Source organism: Chiloscyllium punctatum, chromosome 1 (assembly GCF_047496795.1).
Source record: "Chiloscyllium punctatum isolate Juve2018m chromosome 1, sChiPun1.3, whole genome shotgun sequence".
Taxonomy (NCBI): domain Eukaryota; kingdom Metazoa; phylum Chordata; class Chondrichthyes; order Orectolobiformes; family Hemiscylliidae; genus Chiloscyllium; species Chiloscyllium punctatum.
The window spans coordinates 166,306,791-166,307,000 of NC_092739.1; positions in this window are offsets into that span (position 1 = coordinate 166,306,791).

Genomic DNA, 210 nt, shown 5'->3' on the forward strand with positions numbered 1-210 from the left:
TAACTGGGGGCTTTCACTGTGGTCACATGGTCCCCATTTAGCCCGGTCTTTATTTCAGATCCTAATGGATTTGGAATATTTCCCTGTGCTGTCCTGGGATGATCTGATCCCTTGTGCCCCTACATGAACCTGGGAATCTCGGGATTCCTCGTTCCGTGATATTGTCAATGTACTATCCCTGCCTCAGTAAACTCTCCACACAGTGCTGCA